Genomic DNA, 8,497 nt, shown 5'->3' on the forward strand with positions numbered 1-8,497 from the left:
AAATTACAAATTTTGTATTAATGAAAATAAATACAAGATTCTTAAAATTAGCAAGCAAAAGGTAACACATATCTTACAGGGTAAATATTTCTGAAGAGTTTAATACCTAACATATTTTATAAATGACTCACAGTATAATTTGTTACAAGTAAATGCATGTTTGCAGCTGCTAGAAATTTTATGAATGGTGCAACCCACAGAAACAATCTACAATCATTTGGTGAAATTAAAGCTCATTGTATGTCTTCTATAATGGTGGGCATTAAGATACATGAACCTGTGTATGATGACTATCCTTTAAATAAGATGCCATTTTGAAAGCCATATGAAGACGAGATTAGGTTGTTTGAACACTGAGGAAAAAAAGATGTCAAATACTGTGTTCTTGGTTCTTACAGAGAAGGTTTTGCCAGCCTCCTTATAAGCATACAGAACTCTGACCTGTGCCAATAAAGCACAGAACAATTTGATGAGAATGAAGAATTCTTGTATTCCACAAACAAAATAAGAACTTCTTTTAAGAAGATGACCTTCCTTTTAAACTAAACAGTGTTTTTCCAAAGCTATCTTCATTATGGTGTTCTGCCTTGATGAACACAGTGATCCAAGATGACCTTCACAAGGTCTGTGTCAATTCCATTTCCTTTATCTATGACAGTCTCCCTACAAACTTACTTTCAAATATAGAAATAGATGAGTCTTTGAGTAATGGTTTAAAACATATGTATCTGTGTGGAGTTAGGTACACTGTAAAAATATCTTTTATTCTGATGTAATTGTCATCTCAGTGGCTTATTGTCTTGGTCTGCTAACCTTGGCCTAGTTCTGGAAGCTTATAGCCTCTGTACAATTTTTATCCAGGCCTAGAATGTTTTCAGCTTCCACTACTGAATAAGTTCACACTGTTTTGTTCTTTCAGAGCTCTGGCTGGCTGGTTCAACTCAGTTGTGCTGGTTCCAATTCTTCTCCAAGTTGACTGATTCAATCTTGCTTCTCTCAGCCTCAGTCTGAATTGGTCTGTTTGATCTCATATTCACTTTGGCTATATGCCCTAATCTTCTGGCTCCTTCTTATTCTCTGGTGCATTTTGTCTTCATCTGTGTCTAGCTTGTTCTCTCTCTGTAAATCTCTATAACTGTCCTGGTAAAACTGCCTCCTTTCTCTGTACTGCTTCCCCAAGTAGCTTCCCTTTCCTCTCTTTTCTCCAAAGAGTTGGGCATATCATATTCTGTCAAATCTTTCTCTGATTCCTCACTTTGTGTGCCACTTAATTCAACAACACTTTCAAACAACAAGGATGCTCCCTTCTATAAACGAATTTTACCTTCATTGTTTGGGATTAATAGTATACCCTAAGGTCTGAGCCACACTAGAAACAGTTCTTTTTATTTATTTATTTTTTTCAGTAATTAACACAGTTTTGGACTTCACAATGTGACTAAATATCCTGCAATGGTTAATGTGAGTGCAATTTCTGTAGAGGAAATAAGGAGCAATGTGATGCCCTGGAGCTAAAGTTACAGACTACTGTGAGACCACTGACATGAGGGCTGGCAACTGAACTCAGGACTTTTACAAGAATAACAAGCACTCTTTTTCTTTTCTTTTTTCTTTTTAATTAATTAATTGATTAATTAATTAATTTTTACACTCCAGATTTTGTCCCCCCACCACTGTCCACCCACCAACTGTTCCACATCCCATACTTCCTCTTCACCTGCCTGTTTCCATGAGGATGCCCCCACCCCCCCACCCAACCAGACCTCTAAATTCCCTGGGTCCTCCAGTCTCCTGAGGGTTAGGTGCATCTTCTCTGACTAAACCCAGACCCAGTAATTGTCTGTTGTATATGTGTTGGGGGCCTCATATCAGCTGGTGTATGCTACCTCATTGATGGTCCAGTGTTTGAGAGATCATGAGAGTCCAGGTTAATTGAGACTGTTGGTCCTCGTACAGGGTCACCCTCCTCCTCATCTTCTTCCAGCTTTTCCCTAATTCAACTACAGGGGTCAGCAGATTCTGTCCATTGTTGCGAGTAAATAATTGCATCTGACTCCTTCAGCTGCTAGTTGGGTCTTTTGGAGGTCAGTCATGATAGGCCTTTGTCTTAATCAGGGTTTCTATTCCTGCACACAAATCATGACCAAGAAGCAAGTTGGGGAGGAAAGGGTTTATTCAGCTTACATTTTCCACATTGCTGCTTATCACCAAAGGAATTCAGGACTGGAACTCAAGCAGGTCAGGAAGCAGGAGCTGATGCAGAGACCATGAAGGAATGTTTCTTACTGGCTTGCTTCTCATGGCTTGCTCAGCTTGCTTTCTTATAGAATCCAAGACTACCAGCCCAGAGATGGTACTACCCACAAGGAGCCCTTCCCCCTTGATTACTAATTGAGAAAATACTCCACAGCTGGATTTCATATAGGTACTTCCCCAACTGAAGCTCCTTTCTCTGTGATAACTCCAACCTGTGTCAAGTTGACACACAAAACCAGCCAGTACAGCCCTTTTTGTGAGTACTCCATAGCCTCAATAATAGTGTCAGGTCTTTGTACCTCCCCTTGAGCTGGATCTCACTTTGGGCCTGCCACTAGACCTTCTTTTTCTCAGGCTCCTCTCCATTTCCATCCCTGTAGTTCTTTCAGACAGGAACAATTATGGCTGAGAATTTTGACTGTGGAATGGCAACCCCCTCCCTCACTTGATGCCCTGTCTTTGTGCTGGAAGTGGGCTCTATAAGTTCCCTTTTCCTACTGTTGGGCATTTCATCTAAGTTCCCTTCCTTTGAGTCCTGAAAGTCCCTCACTTCCTAGGTCTCTGGTACATTCTGGAGGGTCCCCCTCCAACATCTTACCTCCTGAGGTTGCCTGTTTCCATTCTTTCTGCTAGCCCTCAGGGCTTCAGTCTTTTTTTCTCACCCAATACCAGATCTCCTCTTCCCACCTCCAGTCTACTTTCCCTCACAGGTCCCTCCCTCCCTCCCCACTTGTGATTGCTTTCTTCTCCCTCCCAAGTGGGACTGAGGTGTCCTCACTTTGCCCCTTCTGCTTGTTAATCTTTTTGAGTTCTGTGGACTGTATCTTGGGTATTCTGTACTTTTTTTTTTTTTGGCTAATATCCACTTATTAGTGAGTACATACCATGCAAGTTCTTTTAGATCTGAGTTACCTCACTTGGAATGATATTTTCTAGTTCCATCCATTTACCTGCAAAACTCAGGATGCCCTCATTCTTGTGTGAATGAACCACATTTTCTGTATTCATTCTTCTTTCCTGGGACATCTGGGTTGTTTCCAGCTTCTGGCTATCATAAATAAGGCTGCTATGAACACAGTGTTACATGTGCCCCTGTGACATGGTGGGGCATCTCTTGGATATATTCCCAAGAGTGGTATTTCTAAGTCTTCAGGTAGATCTATTTCCAATTTTCTGAGGAACTTCCAGATTGATTTCCAGAGTGTACCAGTTTGCAATCCTACCAGCCAAACTTTGCTTTGAGTAGCTATGATTACATCTTCAGGTGTTGCTATGCTTTTGTGATGTGCAAATAAGTGACATGAGCTGAGTTTCCTAGTCACATCTGAAACAGACTTTTCTACCTTCCATAAATCTAACAACTGGCTGGTGTAGTAAAATACTAGCTGTCTTTTGTTGATTTTTAAACAAAATCCCAATAGTTTGATTGTTTTTCCAAATAAAGCCTCAGGATCCAGTTTCTGGGGTGAAAGCCTGCTAGCTCAGAGAGGCAGAAAAAGCACCCAGTTGACCTTCCTTTTCAACCAATGTATCAGAAGGGAAAGGCTAGTTCTCCTGCACACTGTCCTAAAAACCTTCCATCTGAATGTCCTTCCTTTCTGCTTCATGTACGTCTCTAGATCCATCCTCATAATTGTCTTTCACTGTCTATGGTTTTATTTTCTAAACTATGTTAACCCTCTCTCAACTGGTTGCTTTCTCTATTTATTAACCTTGGGATGACTTTATTCAATCTTGTTTACAAAAAATAGATCTTGAATTAGAGTTCTGTGCTAGGGCTGAGCCACACCACAACTAGAGACAGGATTTTCCAGTATAAATCTCAGGGTTCAATGTGATCAAATATCCTTCAGCAGTCTTTAATTATTAATTTTAGAGTGTAGAAGCATAGTAGCAGCCACAATCCAAGCATACAGAATATATGTACCTTTAACATTCAATAGCCTCCAGGGAGAGTGTTTGCCATGCTATGAATAATATGTGCTGAATAATTCTAAATCCTTGATTTTTTTAATGCTTCTTCTTACATTGGGAAAAGACATCTGATAAAAATCAAGTCTATAATTTAATAATCAAGGTTTTCTATAGAAACGGAACTGGTAAAATGCATATATGCTATTTATTAAAGTGACTTACAGGCCATGGGCCAATTATTCTAATAATGGCTATCTCTTGATGAAAAGTCCAACAATCTAATAGTTGTTCACTTCACATTGCTAGCTATTCTTCACAATCCAGAATTCCAAAGAAGGTGACTCCTGTGCCAGTGAAGGAATGAGCATGCCAGGTAGACTGAGAGCAAGAAGGCAAATAACAAGAGGTTTCTTCTTCCATGTCTTTCCAGAAGGTATGGCCCAAATTTAAAATGGGTCTTCCACCTTCAAATGATCCAATCAAGAACAATTTTAACATTTCTGCCTAGCAGGTTTAGATAATCCAAGATGTCATCAAATTGACAAGCAAGATTAGCTCACCACAATATTTTAGAACCCAAGTCACTGTGGTATAACACACATTGGAAATAGTATAATATTTTTCACTACAAGATTCTCTTATCCAGGTTGAGGATATCTCCTTTGAGCCTGGACAGATAACAGTCACTGCCTTTGTTCACAGAGTAGAGAGCTTCTGAGCCTAAATTAAAATCTGTCACCTACTTGTGTAAAGATTGCTCTTGGAACCAGTTACTTCTCATAAAGATAATGAAGTACCTTGCCAGGGCCTCAGTCAGAGGCAGCATAATCTGCTAAAGGGGTGAAGGCAACTCTCTCCATTCCCAGTCCCTGCCTTCTTGCAATAGCTTTTGTGGCATTCCATCTAAAAATGTAGACATGGGAAGTGAATTGGTGGATTCTTACTATTACCACATATCTCACTTTTGGAACCAGTCAACTTAACAAGATAGCTACTTTGTATCATCATGTTATGAAGTAAAAGCCCAGAGGCTACTCCACACAACTGAAGTTCAAATTGAGAGTCTACATTAAACTGGCTTGCTACTGCCTAGAGAGAAACACTTCTCACAGAGAGGCTCTGAGTGCATATTACAGGGAGTATTTAAAGACAAAGAACACAGAAAAACTACATCCTGGTTAGCATTTGCAGTGGAAAGCAAGCAAGCTGTTTAACGAGAGTCAAAAACATGGAGTTTAGCTGGGTATTTTGAATCTGAGTCTCTAAAACAAGGTTGGGCTCTAAAAGGTAGCAAGGTTTACCACATTCCTCTATTCATACACCATTGTTCACCTAACAATATTACATGCTCAAAAACCTCCTCTTTGTGATAAAGCAAAAAGCATCATTCCAAGAGTTGCATCAAAACTTCCTTAGCTCTAATTCACATCCCCTTTGAGGACTAGTAGCATGTAAGGCTTAGGATTCTAAGAAACTCAGATGAAACCATTCTTTTCACTAGGAGCAGATGGTAACTACAATAGGAAAAATGCTATGTGTGGTAATCTATTGATGTATACATATGTCTTTTTTTATTTAACACACACACACACACACACACACACACACACACACACACACACACACACAGAGTCCTAGAGCTAAAAAGATAACATGTCCAGCTCCCTAAAGTTAGTTAATGAAAGTGATCCCAAACCCCAATTTCTCAGATTCCCCCAAACAATTCTTTCTTATTGTCACCACTAACTGATCTTTTTTCATTGTCATCTACTATACATAGCATTTTCCTATTGTGTTTACCACTTGCTCTTAATTAAAAGATGGGTTCAACTGAGTAAACATCAGCTGGCATTAGCCCTAATTCACATTCACTTTAAGGAATAGTAATATGTAATATGTATACATGGTATATGTGTACATGTATATATGTATAAGTGCATACACACATATACATACACACACACACACACACACACATACAAACTTAGTATTCTGCTAGAATGTGGTTCCTAAAAATGTATTATAAAGTATAATAAGTTGACCTTTTTCCTTTTTCTCTTCTCTTCTCTTCTCTTCTCTTCTCTTCTCTTCTCTTCTCTTCTCTTCTCTTCTCTTCTCTTCTCTTCTCTTCTCTTCTCTTCCCTTCCCTTCCCTTCCCTTCCCTTCCCCTCCCCTCCCCTCCTTTTCTTTTCTTTTCTTTTCTTTTCTTTTCTTTTCTTTTCTTTTCTTTTGAACTTACTCAAATTAATTTTATTGCTTGTGTACACAACAGCGTTTATGCCACCAGAGCAGAGGCTGTGGAAGACTCATATTTCCAACTGGGTAGGAGCACCTGATTAGTCTTACAGTATTGAGCCAACTGGTGAATTCTGTTCTCTATCAGAATTAGGCAGAATTTAGCATCCTTACCCTTTCTGTTCCTCTCAAGGTGCTTTTGGATTGCAACTCCTTTCTTAATCAAATGGTAGGAATTCTCAGGGAAGCACTTATGAATTCTCAAGATTTTATTTCCAGTCACAAAAATGGACCTGTGCCACACCATATGTCATCTTGAGCCACTTGAAGACCCTATGGCCAGCTGACTGGAACAGACCCTTCCTGAGAGCATGCAGGAGACCCATGATGGTGGAAGTCTGGCAGCAAAGAGATAATGATGTAGGAAAACACCTTTAATCTTAGGAGACAAAGCAAACGAGAACTCTGAGTTCAAGGCCAGCCTGGGACAAAACAGGTTCTAGGTGAAGAAAAGCTTAAATCTGACATGGAGGTACATGCCTTGAATCCCAACATTACAGGAGACAGAGCCATGCAGATTTTTGAGTTCAAGGTCAATATACAGAGCAAATTCCAGGTAGAGAGGGAGTTGAAAGGCAGAAAGCTGGTAATAGAATAAGGGGGGGGCATGTTCCAGTCCTAGCAAGCAGCAGAATACCTTTGGCCATGTGGCTCTGGTTTTAGAGTGAAAAATAGAAGGGACTACTGGGAAAACTGATGCTGGTTAGCCGGTGCTAAGAAATTAGTGGTGATTAAGAAGAGACCGGCATCAATGACATGAAATCTTCTGGGAAATGTTTTCGGACAGCATAAAGAAGCTGTGTTCCAGAGATAGCAAAGGTTGTACCTCCTGCTGCAGCTGTACTTGGTAATGTGTAAGAGTCACTCAGGTGGTACTGGTTTTAAAGACATGAAGGGGACATGAAAAGCAGCTGAGTCTTAGCAATGTGAGAGGCCACGGAAGGCCATTGAAGAAGGTGCAGCCTCAGTAGTAGTTGACAGCTCAGGACTGAAGGGATCATGCAAAGGATTTGAGGCTTGGCAATCTGAAGGGAGTCTATGAGTCTATTGGTGAAGCCTAGTTTCAGTGGAAGACACCAGAGTATTGGAGATGTCAGTATCATGGGATGATCACCAAGAACAGCAGCAGCAGTGGAGTGAAATCAACCAGAACCTAGAGTGCTACAGAGGGTAGAGTGGAGAAGTGACCCAACTCCTTTGGATGAATCCAGAAGATCATGTGTGGATCCCAGACATGAAACAAGGAGCTGTGATGCTGAAGTTGACTTGAAGACTCCAAGATGTTGGAGATGTCAGAGCTGTGTGATACTTACTGACAAAAGGTGCTAAAAGGGAGTGGAACCATCCAGGAGAAAAAACTTTATTGCAATCTACAAAGATGAAAAAGGAGTGGCGATCTGAACACCACTTTGATATCAGACATGGAGATGTTTAGAGTTTGTCCAGTTGGTTTCCTGTTTTGCCTCAGAGATAACAGTTAAGTGATTTGAGGAATCTCAGAAGAGACTTTGAACTTTGGACTTTTAACACTGTTGAGATTGCCATAGACTATGAGGACTTTGGAAGTTGAACTGAATGTACATTTTTATTATGCTATGGCTAGATATGGCCCCCATAGACTCATGTGTTTGCACAAGCCTATGGGGCCAGGGAATGGAATGTCATGGTTTGAATATGCTTGGCCAAGGGAGTGGCACTATTTAGAGGAGTGGCCTTGTTGGAATAGGTGTGTCACTGTGGTTGTGGGCTTTAAGACCCTCACATTAGCTGCCTGGTAGTCAGTCTTCCACGAGCAGCCTTCAGATGAAGTTGTTGAGCTCTTAGCCTGCATCATGCCTGCCTGGATGCTGCCCTGCTCCTACCTTGATGATGGACTGAACCTCTGACCCTGTAAGCTAGCTCCAATTAAATGCTGCTCTTTATAAAAAAGAAATAAGTTGAACAAAACATGAAGATATTTCAATTACCTTTTCTAAGAGAAGTGGTAATTAAAACAGGTGGAGATTTCAGATTACATGGCCAAACAAAAGGA

Source organism: Mus musculus, chromosome 1 (assembly GCF_000001635.26).
Source record: "Mus musculus strain C57BL/6J chromosome 1, GRCm38.p6 C57BL/6J".
In the NCBI taxonomy this organism is placed as follows: domain Eukaryota; kingdom Metazoa; phylum Chordata; class Mammalia; order Rodentia; family Muridae; genus Mus; species Mus musculus.